Below are 21,276 nucleotides of genomic sequence, written 5' to 3' on the forward strand. Positions count from 1 at the left end.
ATACTCAAGAGTTTTTCCGAGACGATATACAAAGCCGAGGGAGTTAGTTTAGACAACTTCAAAAGCCACTCACTGTACACAGAGATAAAGCTTGCTCATTAAGAAGGGTATTATGCATTTTCCAAGCACATAGTGCCATTTTCTAAGACATAATCAACTATATTACCTTCCGCTGTTAAATAAATGTGGTATATATCAAACATGTCCCTTTATGGAAAATTTGATGCTTTGAAGTTGGCCTCTGTCTCCTTTAGAAGCTCCTAATCTTTCCACCTCTCAGCACGTCATCACAACACACAGTCCTGGACTGAAGCTCCAAGCCGCCACAAGATGTTCAAAGATTTATCAAAAATGCATGAAAGAATTATAGGAACACTCCAGGTATGTTTTTGATAAGAGAACAACATCATAACATAATATAAAGCTCAAAGAAGTCCATTTTAGATAATACTCCCCCTTTAACATATTAACCATATTTGTATACGGCCCCAGCTATTTTCAAAATAAATAATAGAAAACCACACTTTTCCAATGCTCTTTACTATAGGCATAAATTAACTGAGTAGGTTCATTGCAGTTTCCCTTTTCTTGTTAAAAAAATATTACTTGTCACTATTAGAGGAGGCCTAGAGGCAGCAAATGTTCATTATATCAAAGCAGGAAGACATTTATCATAAAGATTGGATTGTCAGTTTGGGGTGTAAGTCCTCAGACAACTCTTAATAGATGTTATTCAGTAAATGAAGAAAAATGTGCCCTCAAAAAACCGATCCTCAGTGTCATACTTTAGTTGTTGTGCTTATTCGCTGCCACTCTGACCACAGATCCTGCCCTGTTCTATTTTTGAACTTCAATCACAGTAAATCCCATCCAGCCAAACTCAAGCCACAATGTAGAAGTCCTACTTTTTATTGAAAACTTGCCAGATTTTGCACAGCGTCTATATTCCTAAGACAAATACTCATTTTTACAAGTAGAAACATCACTTTGGAAATACCGATGTTTCACTATTTTCAATGTGAAACAATGTCCAGAGGCATAGTTGGACATCATTTTCCTTTGGTCACAGTTCCTGTGGCACATCCCAGTTATTTGGACTTGGTAGAAATCTTTTGGCAAGCATGAATCTGAAACCTGTTTAAATGGGGAGCAATGGGGAATTACTGAGGTCTTTAAAACTTGTTTTTCCAACAGTTTTTTTCCACACTCAAAATAATTTATTGGAAACAAAAAAATATCATTATGCATCCTTGCAAACCCAAAACATAAATCAGTTTTAGGCTGACAGATGGTGTATATCAGTGCTGGCATATTCTACATGGCAGTCAACATAAGGCACAACTGCGGTGCAGAAATGTGTGAAAATATGTTTTGATGCCACTTCACAGCTCATACATAAGACTATAGGTTTCCTTCTTTAATATACATTTTTTTCTGCTCCTGTTTAATATCTTGACTACAATGCTTTTTTTTGTTGTTTTTTTTTTTTAACCCCAAACCTTCAACAATTGGTACATTAGAATCAATGACATGAGGTTCAGACTGGTGACATTTGAGAGAGTGTTTTGAATGTTTTCTTTGGCTGACCTCTCTTTTATGATTAACATTGAAAATTGTGTATGATCTTACCTTTATTTTCTATGACGTCTATGCACCTCCTCTTCTCCCTGAATATCTGTCATTCTGAAAAAAAAATCTTACATTTTTCTTTCATTTTCAAAACGCTGGAAGTCAAAAAGAGTGGCCTTGAATGTGTTTTTTCCATAGAGAGTAGATCCCTCCTACTTTGCTAAACCAAAACAGCAGAAGATGCCCAAGCACTGCAGGATCTTTTTATTCAAACTGACAGACTATTGACGTGAGGGCTCGGGGGATAACTTTTCACAAGTAAGATGGACTTATTATTGTTTATATTTGGTGATTAGAATAATGCTATGCTGTATGCCCACCAGTAAAATGACAGCTAATATTAACTATAGTACTTGGTTTAATACTGGGGTTCAGCCCCCGCTATGAAGGCTAACCAAGAGTCAATCAGTCTAAAAATGCTATCAGAGCCAAACTGACCTTTTTAGAGCAAGTTTTTCTGTTTTAATCTCTTTAGCTTTCAACTTCAGATTTGGAAGTGTTTGCAGCTTTTTTTAGTGGGGTCTAACTTCTCCACAGAACACACAATTTGACTAATAGCATAGCATGGCTACAAGGCTAGAAAAAATACTCTGAATAAAGCCTACCATAGGGTTGCTGGGGTGGCATAGGCTGGCGTCGGTCTCCAGGTGTTACTATCTGAAGTCCAACATGTGTTAAAGAATGTTCCCCTTAATGAGATCCTTTACAGAAATAGTTCATAAATCCTCTCCCCTGTTGTCTTCAGGTCAACTGAGAAAAGATCAGGAGGAATATCCAGACATTACTTTGGGGGATTCAACAGCAAGATGATAAATCCAGGTCTCTCTAGTGGGTTCTAGTGGGAGTGCATCAAGGTCTCTGTAGACATGCTCAGAAAATCTCCAATGAGAGGAGTACAGATGGAGCTTTTGCAAGATAATCCAAGCCCCCTCACCTTACTCTTTTGTTTTTTTTAAATGTGGAGATTTTACCCCTGTGACTGAGCTGTTCAGCCCATCTCCAAGATAAATATTTGCCACTTGTATCCAGGATTTTGTTCTTTTGATCGTGATGAACATCTTGGGACCAAAGATCAGGGTGGGAACTTAACTGAACCAATTAATTTAGAGTTTGGTTCAGTTCTTACGTGACAAACCAGAGCAGTGTCTGCATTAGAAAAGCCGTCAGTCTGACTCTTTCCTGGTCATGAAGAGGACGATCTTAAGGAACCAGCCCCAATTAAATATTCCCAATGATAACTGTGTGGAATTGTTTTTATTAGAAAGAATGTTATCCACGGAGCTAACAGTTCTCATCTAGGTGCTAATGTCGAGTTAAAATCATTTTGGTCTTATTAGGTTTGTTCGCTGGACGCTTCCTAGAGTACATAAAAACTCCATCCATTTATTCAAGAGCTGAAAAAGGCACTCTTGGAAATGGCAAAGACTTTGATAGCGCTCCTCTCTCACAGGTCAAATGGCTCTTGTAGAAATTCTGTCGACATCTTGTTCGGACAATAGGTTCCACTCACCGGGTGGGAAAAGATGAGTGCAGCTGAAGAACCTTCCCATTCCCCCCCACTCTCTTTTCCCAGCATTCTTCTCTTTTTGCTCTCTTCAGTCGGAGTACCATTGACATCTATTTGCCCACTGGAGCAAACTGAATACATTAGAATTCAATTAAAACCGGTGGATAGAACTGTTCAGGCTTAAAGTGTGCATCCATGTGAGTGTCCACATGCGTCTGCGTTCGTGTGAGTGGATGTCTGATGTGGGAAAGGTTCTGCTCGACAAATGTGTAAGGATGACTGTTGGGAAGGTTTTGCTTGTTATTTCCATTACTATAAATCCTACAGAACACATACACAGACAACTACAGAAAGTTTTGTTACTTTGGTTGAGAAATGGGGTGTCATTCCACAGCAGTGTGTGTCCAAGCTGCTGACCATAAAGAGGAGGTGCCAGGCTGTTCTGGGTGTGAGTGTTTCTCCCATGGACAGCTGCCCCCCCTTTTTGTTAAACTGTCAACTCATCTCGTTTCATGAAACTTTCAATGTCCAATTTTCTGATTTGTCATCTTCGGTAAAAGCTAGAGAGCTTTATTTACATTAATAAGTCAGGCCTACTAATGTTCAACTGAGAGGATTAGTTGTTCTTAATATTTTCACTTCTTATGTTGTGTGACAATTTCATAATTCCTTCAAACTGTTTGAGCTTTAAATCGTCCATATAATTAAGTCTGTCAAATCTGTAAAAAGGAATGCAATAGTCTGTTAAGCAGTGCAATGAAACCGCCACAGAATGAATGATGCAGAGACGGATGAATTATATTTCTGGAAAGCTTTGGACTCGTCACAACAGAATAACACTTCTGATGCAGTTAAAGACAAACCACAACTAAATCAGATACAGACTCCTGCTCATTAGCCTTGACAAACTAAAGTCTTTGACATTTGGAAACAATTTGTCAGTTGTGAAAAAGGACAAGAAATGTAATTACTCAAGACTGCAATAGATTAATATTCTGCAAAATTACAACACGTTTCCTTTATAACTTGTTTTAAAGCCAACATCAAGTCATTTACCGTGTGGTATTTTGTGCCACTTCGTATGAAAGGGGACGTATTATGCAATGGCTGCTGGAAAAAAAAAACAGCAGCCATTGCAGCAAGTGGTTACCATCCAGAAACCACTTGCTGCAATCTTATAGGTTTTGCTAGAGGCTCTACATCTGCTTTTCAAAGACGGACAGATGTATAATTGTCCAAAGATGGACAGATGTATAATTGTTACATAATAAATGCATCTGTCTGCTGCCATTTTCACCTGGGAGTGTAACGTTGAGTTGGGGGGTGTGGCCAGCAGCTGCTTATTTGGATTTAAAGTGACAAAGAGGCCCTAAAACAGCTCATTCTGAAAAGAGCTAAAATCTTATTATCCAAGAATGATTTTGTGCAAAAATGTAATGGACATGTTCTGAATAGCACATAGATCTATCCTAACCTGTTCAAGAACACATAATAGATCACCTTTAAATTTCCTTAATTTGCTATGTTACTAGGTCATTAGGTTTTACATGTTCAATATCTGCAATAATTTGATTTTTTTATTGTCTATATTGTCTACTTGTAATTGTATTTGCAAGGGGAGCCTAAAGGCTAATAACACTGGTTGACCTGTCAGAGCATGAGCTACTAAACCCGTCTGAGATCATGCAGGGGGGTGGAGAGTTAACATCCCCTTTCCTTGCAACACTCTCCAGCTCATTCTGAGAAATCCCAAGACATTCCCAGGCCAGAGGGAACATATAATCCCTTCAGCAAGCTCTGGGTCAGCCCAAGAGTCTCCTCCTAAAGGAAAAGCTCCCAAAGGAGGCATTTGGATCAAATGCTTGAACAGCTCATCTGATTTCTTTTAATGTGAAGAGGCAGTGGCGCTACATCTAGCTCCAAGGCAGAAGAACCAAGCCCCCTATACTGAGGAAGCTCATTTCAGTTGATTTGATTTAGACGAGTTGTTGATGGACCTCTAAATCTGCTTTGTCTTTTTCTTTCAATGATAAACCAGAGCAGTGTCCACATTAATGTCAGACGTGTCCCAGTCTGTCCGTCTACCTCAGCTACTTCTGTCAGTACAATAAACGCAAAACAGTTGATTTGTCAAACAGCTATTAACCATAAACATATGATAGCAAACTAGATTAGGATGATTTTATATGCCAATAATGCAGGCAAATCAAAGCCAGGGCAGTTGAGAAGGCAGCACCTTCTTACAAATTTCAGGGAATAAGAGATAACGCCCCAAAAAAGTATTTAATTTTTTCTGCATGAATAAAAAAAAAAAATCTCCGATTATATGAAGGTGACATTGTTGCATTCACAGTGGGCTTTGCAACAAGACAGCAATTCAAGCAGAAAATGGTTTGTATTCTTTGAGGACTTTCATAATTATGCAGTGTGTATTTCTGAGAAAATTATCAATCAGGACACTTTAAGCATTAATCCTGTTTTTTGTGAACTCGTATCTCAGTGAAGTGTGTAGCATACCAAAAAAAACCCTTGAAATTTAAAACACAAATCACACATTTATAAAGTTAAAATGCTTATTTGAAATCCATGCAAAAATACCACCTGACCAGAATACGACAAGTTTATAACCTCATGATTTTCTTTCTCTGAAGTCAGTTTTAATAAAGATGTTGTAGATGAGAAAGGCTTTCGACTTTTGCTAGCGACTGGTGAATGAGGACGTTTTTTCCCCTCCATTACACTCATAACACTGCCGAGGTCAGACACCCATTATTTTCAATGGCTTGGGCCATGTAAATCCGCCACATGCGGTGATAAATACTCACGCAGTCGATGGATGGAAGGCATCCATCTACACACAGATGGTAAAGTTGAACAGTGTGTGGGACCTTGTAGCAACAGGAACATCATCTTAGACTGCACTACTGTAGTTTGTTTTTACATAGAAAGACACCAGAAGAAACTTTTGTGTTTTTGCTAGGTGACGTCTCATTTCCATTTTTCCCCCTGAAAGAGCAAATATGACTTTCTGGCTTTTCCATCCATTCCTGCCAAAAGCAAATCCCAAAGCAACCGGCTTTTACAATCCTTCAGATCAGATGTTTCGATTCCTTTACATTACAATTATTTCTAACATTTACCATTCAAACATCTAAACTTACCTCAAGACATTATTGGAAGACATGTGTCATTTAAAACTTTAAAATATTTTCTGGATTTGTCTTGTAACTAGTAAGACAAGTTTTCAAATCATTAAAACGACTTGTGCTGTTCGAAGACCAGTTAGTTCAAAAATTCAGGTAGAAGCGGAAATAACATTTTTAATGGGTTAAAAGATGTTGAGCAACTGCCAAATTTTTTTTTAGATGTTTTAGGAAACAAATCTTACATTTGTTCATTAAATTCTACTTTATCCCAGTTAGGTTTTTGCCCATAGTTTGTTAAAATATTTTGTTTTAAACCAGAAAGACTTTTTCTCAATTTCCTCAATGTGGTAAGAACAGACTAAAACTCATCATCCAATATGTGGTGATGGCCAGAAATGAATATCAAATATGCACCAAGATATCTGGTCTTTCTGTTTTCACTTTCTATTCACTTGCAGAAAAGACTTTTCAGTGGCACTGGACCTGCAACAATGCTCACACAGCCACAAGAGCTGATATGCAGCTGTGATTGTCTAAATGAATCAGAGCTTTAGCAGCAATTGGTCGACTTCAAGTGTTTTGTGAAAGGAGCTCTTTTCTTTTCTTTTCTAGTTCTGGGGGAAAAAAATAAAATATAAATATAACTCTACACTTGCCAACCACATATTTGAGGATTAATTTCTCTCTTCAGCTTTTTCAGCTAAGTTGACCTTCTCAGTTTATAACAATCACTTTGCATTTTACAGGAAACATTTTTTTTTCATCTTTCAATTTGGATTTGAGGAAATTTTCCACCTCTTTAAAATCAAATTTAAGATTAGATGAAGGAGTTCGTTTGGTTTTGTGTCATATCATGCACAGTTCTGACTCATTTGTTTTTTCCAGTTTTCATTTACATTGACAAAAAAAAGGGTTTTTTTCTTTCACCATGAAAAAAAAAGGTTCAAAGTTTTCTACTTTTACTTTTCTTTAATGTGAAGGGAAGCCCCTCAACAGAACATTATGTCACAGAAACTTATCAAAATCTGGATTAAATTTTTGACACTAATCTTTAATGCGAGTGCACAACCTGCTAGAGGTTTGATGCGAGAGTTGTTGCTATGATGATAACTTTTACTTCTTGTGCCTCCTGTACAGCTTGTCAGCATTTACATGAACGGAGATCAGTTACAAAGAAACCTCGACCCCCTTCCTGCTTCCTCTCCGCTGCTCCAGACACAATTTACTTACCCACCGTAAATCAATGGAGACAAGTGGGGCTAATTTAGACCATTTTATGTCAAGTTGGCCTTGACCCCTCCCCATCGTACTCACAAAGCTACACACTCACATCCCACTTAATGACTAGCCGCAGTAGAGTTTATTATGCAAAACTGAGGGACACCCTTTAGTCTCACTGGCAAGACATGCACAGACACACATACACACACACACCTTCATAGACAAACGCTCTGCTTGCCTATTTGTGCAAGCTTAAGCGCACGCACAAACCATGACGTAGGCCATAACTCGTGGGCCCACAGCCTGAGATTTCCATATTGCTTCTGTCAGAGACGATTTTGTTTACAGGGCCCTTTGGATGAAGTAACTGCACAGGGGACCATCAATTACTAAGAAAAGAGAGTGCAGCACAGGAAAAAGAGGATAGCGAGGAAAAAGGGCAAGAAGACGATAGAGAAGGTAAAAGTTCAAGAAACACTGGAGAGTAAAAGTAGTAGTAAGAGAGGTGAGACAGAAAAAGTGGAAAACTGGAAGGAAGAGAGAAATTGGTGACAGAATAAAGGGAGAATATATTCAGGCTATTACTTGTAAGTGGGAAAAACTGAGTCACAGTTATCCACGACCTGACAAAGGAATGAAAAAAAAAAAACATTTCCTTTTACAAGGTCAGGCAAATTTACTTGTACAGCACATTTCAGCAACAAGGCAATTTAAGGTGGTTTACATGATGAAATTCATCAAAAACAACAAGATGTCAAACTCAAATGATACAATATTGGAATAAAAACTAAAATTAATCTAGTCATTATGGATCAAAGGCAAATTGAATACGAGTTCCTGGTTCTGATTTAAAGGAACTCAAAATGTAGAAAAAACAGTGCTGGTTTTGGTTCTGATTACAGGGATGCAGAGTAGAATAGAACCAGAAGACCCGAGAGGTCTGGAAGATTTATACAACAAACTTTGGTTGCAAATCAGAGATTTATAAACTTGAAGGAGGGTCATGTGCAACCCAGGCTTTCTGCGGCAGCTTTGTAGAAAGAAAATTGATATTTTAATCTATTCTGGCAAACTACCAGACATTCATTCAGTTTTCATTCAACACAGGTTTTATTTTTGTTACTCTTCTGTAAAGGACAGATTTATAGGGCGCATTGCTAATGGTTGAACTGCCAACAGGTTCACATGAGCTGTAGATCCCTCCTGCTCCTCCAGTGTTACCATCCTTTTTCCCTTTGTTTTAGTCAATTACATAAAAATAGTTGTTTAAAAAACAGTATATGCTGAAGTTTGTGGTTGTAGTGGGAGAACATAGTTCAAGCTCAAGGTACATGAAAAACTTTATAATCCAATGCAGTTCAAGAAATGAGGTATTTGTCAGAAATATTCCCTTCACTGGGTTTTTGTTAGCAAGGTCCTAAATTCTCCAACAACTTAGAAAGCACGCACTTACGCTGGGCACTTAAAGGGCTCCAGTATAAGGAAACCTGTACAAGTATGCAGGAATAAAAGAATTTCTCATAAAGGCCTGATGAATTGATCCGTCACAGCGAGCCACAACACCAACCTTTTAAAAACGGACGTCTGGAGCCGCCAGGTCACCTGTCCGATTTAAATGGCACAGCAGTTCACTTTACATGCATCGGGCTTTCCTTCCACATTTTCGGTTCTAGTTTCACACCAGACTTTGACAGCACCACAGAGAGGCGAAGCAACACGAGACTGAGGCACAGCTTTTGTCCACTTCAGTGAACAATACTTTAAGATTCATAATGAGAAGAATTTCATTTTTCGTGCTTGAAGTATGTGGAAATGCTCACAGAAGACGCTTTCTGCAAATGTTGATGGTCACCGCTGGGGTTTATTGGACTTTAATCTGTGTGTGCCACTGTTTACTGTGTTTCTGTGGGCCTGTGCATTTGCATTTGTGAATGTGTCTGTTTGCATGAGTGGATATGTATCCATGGCAACCAGGAAGCTCCAAACAATAGATGTTTTATCAATGTAGGAAGCATAATACCTTGGACTTGTTAAACGGAAAAAAAATTAAAAAATGTTTGGAAGTTGGATATTGATAATCACTCTCTTGATTCCTTCAGATTGCAAGATTGATTTTTACCATTTTATTTATGGTATTTAAAGGTTTTTGATGGTGTTGCAAGATCTTGTCTGCAGGATCTTTTGTGTCTTTCTGTTTGATAAAGAAGACTTTGGTTGAACAACCTGATGCTCCTCAATGAGCCAAGATTTTAACTTGAAAGAGGAGGTGATGGAGCATTCACAGTTATTGTTCTACCGTCGAGAAATAAAATACATGCAGTTTAGAAACTTTCTAGGTGTTTTCAAAAGCGCACTTTCAGTTTTATTTGACTAACAGCTTGTTGTCATCTGGTTTTCAAGTATATTTTGTTGTATTTCATTGAAGGTTTTTACGTATTCAGCTGCCAACTTGTTCATTTTTACCAATTTCATTTTTTTTTTAGTCAAGATATTTTTCTCCTATGAATCTGTTTTGTTATGCTTTAATGCATTGCTTTGCAATACTTCAGTGAAATGTGCCATTTGAATAAAAATTACATGAAAAATGACTTGCTAGCAAGCATGTCACATTGTGCCTATTCCATCATAAATTAATAGGATTGTGTTTGTTTTGTCTGTCGGATACAGTGATCTGTGAGGGGTAATCATTTGAAGAAAGTTGCCCAACAATGTCACATAATTACAAAATATTTTCAAAATGGGGGAACAGAGACAATGGCTTTGAGAAACGCATCATATATTTCAACAAATCACAGATGCACACCTTTCTCTGGGATAACTTTCAGTCGTCTGAACAGGTAAACACACTCTCAGTGTCCTGAGCTGGATAGCGATTCAAACAAACATCCAATTTGCTGGGCAGATTACCCAGGGGGGCTTCAATGTTTGCCACCTGAGGGGGGGCTGGGTGTGAGGTGACTCATCGGGAAGATGCTAATCAGTTTTTACACGCACACACACACAGCCAGTAAATATTAATTCTCGACAGAAGCGCACCGCAACTGGCAACTTAATTACACTCATTTCACTCTGATCGTCTCCCGCAGGAGCGTAGAAAGATACACACACACACGCACAATCAGCTAAGGCAATTTGGCCCCAACACTTTGAATTAAGGTTATTGTCATATTGGATCATTTCCCCACTGAGGGAAATTGTGTGTTTGAATGTGATTGTGTGTTTGGATCTGGTCTCTTGTTTGTGATGAACAACAAAGGATAGAATCAATCTCTGCAGCAGCACAGCATTATACCAAGATGGGTTTTTTTTGCTTTCCTTTGGCATTGATTAATTTCATATTTTAAGTGTTTAATTTAGACTTACTTTCACAACGATGTACATTGTTTCCCTGCCGACAATAGTCTGGAAACAGACGAGTCACATTACCACAACAATTACAGAATGATTATGTTGTACACAGCTGAAAAGTCCTGGAAATCTGATATCACTTCCTGAGCAAACAACCTTTTTACCATAAATTACGGGTAATAAAGAAAGCAAGAGCAGAATATTTGTAAGGAGATAGGTTTCCTCAGCTTGTAATATTTAGATTTCCAGTTATTCATGTCCCTTGTTAGCAGTAAAACTCCCAGTAAATCCCAAAATGTTTTCTACAAGAGACCGTAAAGACACAGAGCATGTGAAAATGGCACACTTGATAGCAAACAGCTGTGCGTTTACACATTAAGCAGTGATACGGCCCAATTTTCATTCTTTTATTTACCTTTACTAATCAGTAGGGAAAATATGCAATTCTTCAGCACCCAAATGTTCCTCAATAGCTGTGTTTCCTCTACAAATGTGCACAAAACTGTCAATATTCCCATAATGCAATTGAGGTCCGTCCATCCATCCATCCATCCATTTTCTGTACACCCTTGTCCCTTAGTGGGGTCGGGAGGGGTGCTGGTGCCTCTCCAGCTAACGTTCCGGGCGAGAGGCGGGGTCACCCTGGACAGGTCGCCAGTCTGTCGCAGGGCAACAGAGACAGACAGGACACACAACCATGCACACACACACTCACACCTAGGGACAATTTAGAGAAACCAATTAACCTGACAGGCATGTTTTTGGACTGTGGGAGGAAGTACAGTGTTGTTCTTAAATGGCTTATGATATTGATCACTCAGGCTTACTGCTTATAACCTTGTTACAGAAAACCTTGCACCTCTACTCAACATTACAACACAAGTCATTCTGAGAAATGTTTGGACAATACAGCGTCTACATAAGTTACCTAAAGAGTCAAAGTATTTTCTTTTTCCCATTATAGCCATTAAAAAAAAAAAAAAAGTATCTTCTAATTGTGTAAACCATTGAGCAAATTAGCACTGAGCTTTGTCTTGTGCACAATAGGAAAACTTTAAAAATTATAACAGCAACTTTCCCTTAAGGGTGAGAAACTTGAAGGTGATGGCATTGAAATGCCCAGACACTTGCTTTCTAGGCTGCCCTACTACTCTACATCTATTATCTGAGCGTAATTGGACAGGAGTAGCCTCATGCATGCTATTCCTTGGACACTTGGCTAGGTCTTGACCAAAACAGCACTGCATCATGCAAACACTGGGGAGCTGATGGCACAAAAGAGTAGTCCAATGGGCTAAGAAGATGGTAGTTTTGACTAAACCAAGGCACAGGACGCTCCAAATGAGCAAAAAATGCTCAAATGCAGTAAAAGAGTAAAACTGCTGCTTACAATTCACACTGAAAAACAGAACTGCTGACAACATTGTCTGAAACATCTTAATACTTTGTATTCCAGTTTGCTTCTTACTTGTGCAACTGTTGGGTTTCTATCAGCTTTGCAAAAACTGGGTGATGTTGCTAAAGCTATTCACATGCCTGCATTGATACACAGAAACTTTAGGTTTTTTTTTGTTTTTTTTCCCCTATTCTTAATCTTTAAGTGATTTATATGGGGGTCGGTCGTCCCCCAGCAACCCCAGAGATTCAACTCTCAGGTTTTTCATGATGTTTAGGAGCAATGTGAGATTTCTGCTTGGCCATTTAATTAAACTCCCCATACACTGCTCACAAACTAATCTACATAATTAAAAAGAAAACACTCTTGGAGTGTCTCATATTCAGCTACAAATTCTGAGCATACTGACCAAACATAAAAAGAAAAAAATCGCAAGGTTGATCAAGCTGTTGATCCTGGCTCTCTGTCTAATAAATTTGTCAGATTGTAAAAGAAAAAGTAGAAAATGAAAAGAACTTGAGAAACACAGATGGAGTTAGAAAGTGAGCAAACAAAAAACAAAACAGAGGGAGAAGGAGACAGTGAAATGACAATAGAGGCAGACAGACGGATGGAACGAAAAGTGAACAAATAAGAGAGTTAGCGATGGATGGCTGCTGTGATAGCAGCAAAAGTAAGCAGGACAGGGATTGTTTAGAGATGGCTGTTTGGACAGATGGTTGCCTGTGTGCTAATTACAGACTGGGTGCTTGACACTGTGAACACAATCAAAGTGGAAACTAGCTTTATTTGTTCAGCTTCACCCACACGTAGGCATGCACACCGGAAAAAACAAAAAAAGACTATTAGATACACATTAAACACAGCTTGCTGATGTAGCAGAGGTGAACAACCAGACACAAATTCAAACCAGGCATAGAAACCAACACAGAGTGAAATCTGAAGTCCTGAAAATTCAGGATGAGCAGCCCACAGATACCTGGCCCTTGAGCTGCCTTGTTAATCTCAGTTTTCAGTCCTTTTAAGAAGAACCCCAACACCTGACCTCCACTTTAGGTGATGTAGCCGTTACAGTTTGGATGTGTTGAGAGCAGAAAACTAGCAGCATTACATTGTAAAGCTCCCCTTGCTTGAGAAACTCTACACTCATTGTAAGAGGTGATTTTATTTCTATTAAAGTTTTTGAAATTTCTGTCCAACAGAAAAAAAAAAATTCCTCACAGAAAATAATTTAAAGTTATTCCTAGTCTTAATGCCTTAAAAAAAACCTTCATAAATCTTGAACCTCTTTCACATTTTGTTGCATTTTAATCCTCAATGTATTTTATTGGAATTTCATGTGACAGAGTAACACAAACTGGAGGAAGGAGGAGAATTATGCTGTTCAGAATCTCTCAATTTTCTCTGCTGAAGCAAAACCTCCCCACAGGATGATGCCGCCACCATCATGTTTCACAGTGATAATGAAGAGTGTAATGTACAGCCAGTCAGTCTAAATAACTATACGTCTGCAGTTATTAAATTCTTTATATTCTTGGATGATAGATCGAACGGCTCTCAAGAACCATCTCCACAGCTTTATTAATGACCCTTCTACTGGTCTTCATGGTGCCGTTTGTTTAATACTGTCAGCCAAATTTACAGAGATTCAAATTACACAGGTGGATTCCCTTTACTGAATTGGAGAGTTCAGAAGATGATTTGTTGCTCTGTATTTTATTAAGAGGCATCAGTTATGGTGGCTGAATATAAATGCCACTGATTTCTTTTGGTGTTGTAAATAATGCTGCATAAAATTTCACTGCCATTTCACAATATTGCATTACTTGTGGCTATTTATGAATTATGGTTTATTATTGTAATGTGACAAAATATGGAAAAAGTTCAAGGCGTTTGATAACTAAGTACACGGCGCTGCACCCACCATCAATATTTGCAGTAAGGTTAGAAATTATTACTGCTTGGTGGCATGTACATGGATTTGAGAGGAAAAAAATAATCCCACCATCCTCTAGAGGTGATGATGCATTTATTGCTTCACATAGGGGCCTACTGGATCTACACCCCCAACATGGTGCAACCATTTAGCAATATTGAAGAGCTGTATTTTTATGTTTTCTATAATTTTGTGCATCGAAGGTTTTTAGGGTGTTTTGTTTTATTGTTCAAGAGGGATTGATTGTTCAAAATGTGTTTATTTGTTCTTGTCCCATCGGCTTAAATTCTGACAGGAGTTCACATTTAATCAAATATTTTTGTTGCTTTAAAGAATATTGCTTGAGATTATTTAAGACAATAGATATGTTGTGTCAATGTTTTTTTATTTTATATATTTGACCAATGCATTTTAAATTACGTGTAACATTTATACAGAAATGTTTAAAGTATCTGAACACACATCGAGTTATGCCGAAATATTTAAATGACAAAACCCCTTTAAAAAGTCCTCTTAAAGTTTTTCTTTTAAAGTTTTTCTTTTCAGTTGAGATGCCAACAACTGCTGTATGGACAGGAAATGGTGTTCCGATTAATAGGGCTTATACAAAACAGTGTGTAATTCATCAAGCTAGTCATTTAAGAACGTTTCAACTCAGTGTTTACCTTGTATTACTCTCCTTTCATCAGGCTCCTTCTGAAGTGTCGTTTTGTTTTTGAGGAGGAAGAGTTTTAATTCACTGTGCAGTGAATTAGGTTCTGTGGTTTAAAATCTAAATAAGGAATTCATAAAGAAAGGGTCCTTTATATTTCTTGGAATTACATCACTGTAAGGATATCCTCGCACAGAAAAGCATCATCAAAACATTAAGTGATTTACGCAACCTGCCTTCAAGGGAACTGCAAGATACTAAAGCTTTTGCTACTTTCCTCGAATTATTTTTTTCAGGTTTAATGATTAGTGTATTCAAAGACAACATGAACACCATTTTCCCACGCTGCTCTTTCAGCTTTGACTTTTTTCTTCTTTTTTTTTTTTTTTGCAGTGTTCAGAGAATTATTAATGGGCTCTGAATTGCTCCCTCACTCAGTTTCTTCATTTTCAGTGAGTCCTTGGTGGATTTACTCGTCTGTTCGCCGTCATTGTCATGTTGCTGGATCCAGCTTTACTTCAGTCTGAAAAGTAGTTTTTGCAGATAGTCTCCCATTTTTCTCCAGAATCCCCTGATGCTCAGTCAAATTTATGGCAGATTCTGTGATCCAAAGTCCTGCTGCAGCAAAGCATCCCTAAACCATGGCAAACCCAGCATACTAAGCAATTGGTATATGAATTTGATTTTTATCAATGTTTTATCTTCTATACTATAAATATCTTAGCAGTTAAACACAGTTCTGTTGAGTTTTTCCTAAAATATAACTCCATTGAAAATTTCAGAACTTTACCAATTGTTTAAATAGCTGAAACTATGCATTGTATAATGTCTTTGCATTGTAAATAGCTTTTGAGCTTCAAAAATAGAGTGAAAGTGAAATTGTATTGCTGTTGGTCTTGTGTGACATCAATGTTAAACTATTAGCCAATGAAACTTTTCAAAACCTCTAATTTAGCAGCTTAAGTGAGTCCAATCATGGTGAAACCTCTACAAAGAAGATTTCAAAAACAGGAATGACAACTTACCAGAGAATAATAAGGTTTTGGGTCCTACAGAAGAATAAAGGTGGTATTTTCTACAGTGCAGAAACTATTAATGCCAACAAATTAACTTTTCTTAGACCCTGACCAGGAGAACTGGAGATGAATTTTGCTTTGGTGACCTTCCTCAGTCCTTCCTCCTCCCCGAGGTTTAAAGGGTCATGTGTAAGCACCTGATACTTTGCTGCCTCATCCTCTCAGTCACCTCCAAGCAGCCTCATTATCGGAAACGTAACAAGCAGGGACTTGACGAGTTTAACGAGGGCCTAACGAGGTGCTGGTGTCTGCCGTTACCGTGGCATCTGGTCACAACTCATCAGGCAGTTGAAGAAAACAAGGTACAATCTGCCAGATGTTCCCCTAATTTCAGTTTTTATTTTGCTTTTGTCCATTTCATCAAAGAGACCTCTTGCATTGGAGAGAATTTTGATTGGAATTTAAAAGTTCCTTTAAAAAGGCGTTTCATTTTCGTAGGATAAACATCCAACATATTTTACACGCCATCATGCAGCCACAAACTAGTATCTGAAATTCCCCCCAAAAAACTACAATTTAGATACATGTAGTTTGCATAAACAGACAAAAAGGGCTTTTGCCATAACCCTATAACTGATTCATGTCAAAGAGGGAAGTTTTTCTAAGTTTCCAGTACAATATTACATCTTAATGCAAGGAAAACATGCTGCTCTTTAGCATTTCTTGAAATCAAAACACACTTGGGCAAATCGACATGGACAAAATTGTGCATGTTGGGAATGGGGCACAGAGTTGGCTCATTCAAAGAGCTCTACCAGTTAGGGATGTCTTGAAATCCATATAGATGAGGGAGAAAGTGTCCCCATTAGATTTAGTACCTTTTTAAAGTGGCAAAGAATTTCTAACCACTCATTAAATTGTTGTCTCCTACATTTTCAGTGTTGAAGACAATCGTAACCTGCAGCATAAGCTCAAGCAAATTACGTTTTGCAATTTTTACTTATTTTTTTTAAAGATGCGTTGAAACAAAATCATGATTGTTTAACAAAAATGGGAAAACGGCACAGAACAAGAGACAAAGAACAGCCTGACTGCCAGTAGAACAAAGCATTGGCACATGTTGGTCATTCTTGGTCTGATGAAGCGATGTCTTATTCCAGATGGTATGAGATTAAAAAGTCCATGAGAGGGATTTCCTGTGACACAGAGCTTTTTTTGTTTTTTGCATTTCTCCTTAAAATTGGAGAGAAACAAGGAGTTTTTTTTTTTTTTTTTTTACCTTCTTTAGGCCTTTATAAAATCATTATTTGGTAAGTTGTAAGAAAAAAAAAGAAAATCTACTTTTGAAATGTGTTGAAAGTATTAGAAAGACTTTCATCACAGCAGTTCACCATGTAAGCTAATTCTGGTTTATTTTTACTTAATCCAATCAAGGTTGCTTCACCTCCTGACTTAATTTCCTGCTGTTTGACAAATTTAGAAATACAAAAAGAAGAAAAGGCTAAACACTTAACCCTGAGGGGCTCCTGTGGTCAGTTTGACAGAGTGTTATGTTTTCTGCAGACCAGCAGCTGTTCTTAATACTTTCCAAATTAGAAAGAACAACCTAAGAGGTGCCATAAGGCCAAAAATAAGTTTGGAAAATGTGTTTGAAAACTTGTTACTTGAATTTAACCAGAGTTGCCACAAGCCTGTATTTCCGTCAGCATAGGAATGTGCCATAAAATACAAAGTTTGTGTGAAAACGTACTAGAATATAAATGGAGGTTGTGCTGTGAGCTTGAAGTACGTGAGAAAAACTGTGGCTGTGTACAAATTTAGGGATTAGAACTGTTAAATAGCCATAAATGAGTAAGTGTGTTGTATCACATGACAAACAAAATGAAATTGACAAAATGCTTCATGAAAGAAAAACAACAAGCTGTGGAGAATGTTTAACAGAGTAAAGTCCGGAAGCACAGACATTTCCTGCCTCATTTCACCCAGTTTTATCCTGTTTTCTGAAATTTCAGCATCTGTTGCCCTGGCACCAGCTTATGTAGCCGTTACAAAAACCAACCTGCGAGTTGGCTGATGAAGCTGAAGTTTGGATCAGATTCACAGCTTTTGATCCAGTACCATTTCTGCTGCAAAATCATTTAAGCTGGTCAGTCCTCAACTTATTATTCTACACTGAACAGGGACTCACAAGTTAAGATTTATGAAAAGAAATGAACTGAAACTCAAAATTTTAAAGGGCTTCCTTTCATCAGAGGACTACTTGGATAGAGGGGGGTGTAAAATGAACAATTGGATTGGCCAAATTATTCTACAGGTACTGCAGATGATTTTAGATACCATTTGCAGCTTTTTTTTTTTCTTGAGTGGGCTTAATTGGAAAAGTACATGTTTGTTGGATTAGAACTATGCAAGACGCAACACCGCTGAAGACGCATGCCATCTGTTTTCAGAGGAACATCCAAAGGCAGTTAAAGAACTTTGAGTGCAAACAGATAAAAAACACATCAAAAAGAAAAAATTCTCTCAAATGCAGATAAAATGTAATACTGGCTTGAATTGTTTGCAAAATAGGATAAAATTGTGATAACTTATTGCATATATTTTTCCAAAGCTTTGTTTCTTTGCGAAGTTAAAGAAACAAGTTCAAGAAATTGTTAGTTATTGGGTTCATTTATTTATTTTTGTCAAAACATTTGCTGGAGTAAAACAAACTCTCCACTGCTCTAACTGGTGTGTAGACCCAGCAAGTTTGCACTGACGAGGCTTCTAGCCAGGCTTAGCTTGAGCTGCTAATCCTTCGGTAAGAGTTGGTAAACCACTGCAGCTGACGTAGGCAAGCTGCCAGCTGAAGCCAACTGGACGGTCTTTTCATGACACACATGGATGGTCTCTCACACACACTCGCAAATATTGATAATATGACAAACAAACTGCAGTTTGTCTAACTTTTAAATTCTTCAGAGATGCAGCCATATCCAGACAGTTGCATGTTTGGTGTCCAGACAAGGAAGAATAGCTAAGACGAAAAAAATGTGGATGCAGTATACCAAGACAGAATTGGTGCTTTTGGAGTGCTTTTTGACATTTTGGGTAAAACATAGTTGGGAATTTAAAAAAAATAAAAAATCATAAATTCATTAGAATTTCTTCATTTGATCAGGAACAACAAAAATGGATGAGGTAAAAGTGTGGGAATTTAGGATTTATAGGTCTACCAGTTAATTTATACATGTATTCTAAACACATACACACCCTGACGTACACACACGCTTGCTAAGGTTTGGACTCAGACCAGGAGTGCAACAGCTTGCAATGAATATTCAGTGAACATTAATGTGTGTAAGGGGGAAACATTTGTATAGAAGTGTGGTTGCTGCCTGGTGTAACCCAACTCCACAGGAAACACACACTCCTGGGACAGGACATTTTGTCTAGAGTGGGTTTGCGGGTGTGTACTCCTTGTGAAGTACCTGAGGGACATGCAGGGTACTTGTGTTTCAGAGTATAGCAGGAAATCAGCACAGTAAAAGGAAAAACAACTAAAGGTTAATCTCAACAGAAAACAGCACAACCCATTGGCTTGAGGTGGCCTTCATTTTTAAGACATGCTGTCGTACTCCTTACTCTGAAACCCTTAAAAAGTCAGTGCAGTCAATTGCCTTTACAAGTCTCCTTAATTAGTAAAACAGAATCCAGTTGTGCAATTTAACTGCAGTAAATAAAACTGTAATGATGACCAAGTTGAAAAAAGCAGACAAATATTTAGTCGGAGCCAAACTGACTATAACAACTGAAAACAAACCCCAAAGACCTCCAGGTGTACAGTAGCTACAATAAAATCAACCTTCTTGATTCAAGAAGGCAAAATTCAAAAGCAAGCTGCTCTTTGCAGATTTTGTATTGAAAAAATGTGAAATGTCAAAAGTGTAATCAATTTCCTTCTTCAATGATTCTCTCCTTTGTTTGGGATCATCACATAGATCCCCTGAAAAAATGGAAACAAATGGTAAGATTCTTTGTGAAAAGTAGCATTTAACAAATAATTGGAGTAAAAGATTTCCAACTTTTTTTATTTTCCCCCTCTCAACAAAACTTAACTCACAATCATTTATGTAACCCTTTCCAACACAACCTTCCACAAACAACACAGAAATGAATTAGATATACAAATCGGCTTCATGGGTGCATGGGGCTGGATGCACCAACATCAATCTTTGTTAGGAGACTTCAGGAAGCATTTGCCACTCTAATTAGATGCATGTAGTTTCAGAGCTTGTTTGTTGCAGAAAACAATTTAGTTGATTAATGAGCTGATGAGATGTGATTGGATAAATTGACAGCAGGATCATTTCATCATCTAGTTCTTCCAGTCTCTTAGTTCAGTCTGTTAGTCAGAGCCAGGATTCAGTAAATTAATCAATAAGTAGACAGTCGGCAGAATTTTATCAAACAATTTATAAAGGTTATATCAAATGATACACCACTTTATCTAGAAAGTTTTGACAAAACATAATCTTGGGCTTCAATTCCAGGTGCAAAACTATTAGGATCGTGACTTTTAATTTAAGTAGAAATGATCAACTTATATTGTTAAGGGGAAATCTAAGGAAACACAAGACAGCTAAAGCTAGCAGGGACAAAAGCCTAATTAGACAATGCAGAACTGCACCAATCATCTTGCTGTAATGGAGTCCGAGTTTGTCCTGAGTGGCAAGACTGGACCCAAAAGCAGACAGTAAGTAGGTACAGAAGCTCCACTTGAATAAATGTGTTTAAATATTTAAGTGTATAAAGGGACCTACCTTAAAACTCTCTCAGGGTTTTATCCATTCCCCAGGTCACCATTTTGAAGAATAGATGATGTGATCTGTTGATAAAATACAGTGGTAGCGAATTTCATTTAATTTTTAATATTAAAGTAACAGTGGATAGTTTATTTGATTGTTACTTAATTTGATATTTTTATTATATTACTTTATTTTTATTTATTTGATTATGTTATGCTACCTAAGTAACATAATCCAAATATTTTCTTACAGTACAAAAGAAAATATTTAATTAAACACTAAGCAAAAAATATAAGCTTACTTTGCAACATAAACTCTGAAGTGATATTGAATCCAAAATCCAGTAGACATGAACATCAAATCAAGAAAGACGCAGAAACAACAAACTTCCCAGAAAACAAAAGGAGAAAAAAGGTGATAAACAATTAGCAAACGCAGACCAGGTGTGACAGAAAGAAGAAGAACTAAAAGGAAGTGAGGTTAGGGCTTTTCAAAATAAGACAGGAAGTCTTGATAACAAGAACACAAAATATGAAATAAATACATAAAACGAATAGAAATGGATAAAAAGTCATGATAAAGTGATACGCAAGACTTTGTGGGATTTAAGACAAAGTGAGTATTCGACAATGAAGCAG

The 21,276-nt window shown here is 37.5% G+C and overlaps 1 protein-coding gene across 1 annotated transcript in view; it reads right to left on the reverse strand.

The window, feature by feature from the left end:
* LOC103142014 (transmembrane protein 132B) overlaps positions 1-21,069 on the reverse strand; it is a 238,943-nt gene extending 217,874 nt beyond the window's left edge. Inside the window, exons 1-2 of the mRNA XM_007557864.2 lie at positions 20,940-21,069; positions 20,654-20,718 (exon numbers count right to left, since the gene is read on the reverse strand). The gene's annotated coding sequence lies outside the window, so the exon portion shown is untranslated. The remainder of the gene's footprint in view (positions 1-20,653; positions 20,719-20,939) is intronic.
* Positions 21,070-21,276: the final 207 nt, after the last annotated feature.

Source organism: Poecilia formosa, unplaced genomic scaffold (assembly GCF_000485575.1).
Source record: "Poecilia formosa unplaced genomic scaffold, Poecilia_formosa-5.1.2 Scaffold92, whole genome shotgun sequence".
Lineage (NCBI taxonomy): Eukaryota > Metazoa > Chordata > Actinopteri > Cyprinodontiformes > Poeciliidae > Poecilia > Poecilia formosa.